A 267-nucleotide genomic window follows, 5' to 3' on the forward strand; every position below is an offset into this window, starting at 1 on the left:
CCTAAGCTTAGGAACCGAGAGCGGCCATTCCCTGCGATTGCGCGTAGCCTATATAATTCCCTTCCTTCCCTTGTGCTTCGCCAATAACTCACGTTTTATAACCATCCATCCATTCTGATCTCTGCTTTCCTCCGGCATTCATACCTTGGAATTTAACTATCAATATCCGCGCTAGCATTCCCTCTTCGTCGATATTCTTGTCGAAATTACCCCCATTCTCTTATTATTATGACATTTAAGTAATTTTCTTTTCTTTTTTTCTCTCGG

The sequence above is a fragment of the Penaeus monodon genome, chromosome 20, assembly GCF_015228065.2.
Source record: "Penaeus monodon isolate SGIC_2016 chromosome 20, NSTDA_Pmon_1, whole genome shotgun sequence".
NCBI lineage: Eukaryota > Metazoa > Arthropoda > Malacostraca > Decapoda > Penaeidae > Penaeus > Penaeus monodon.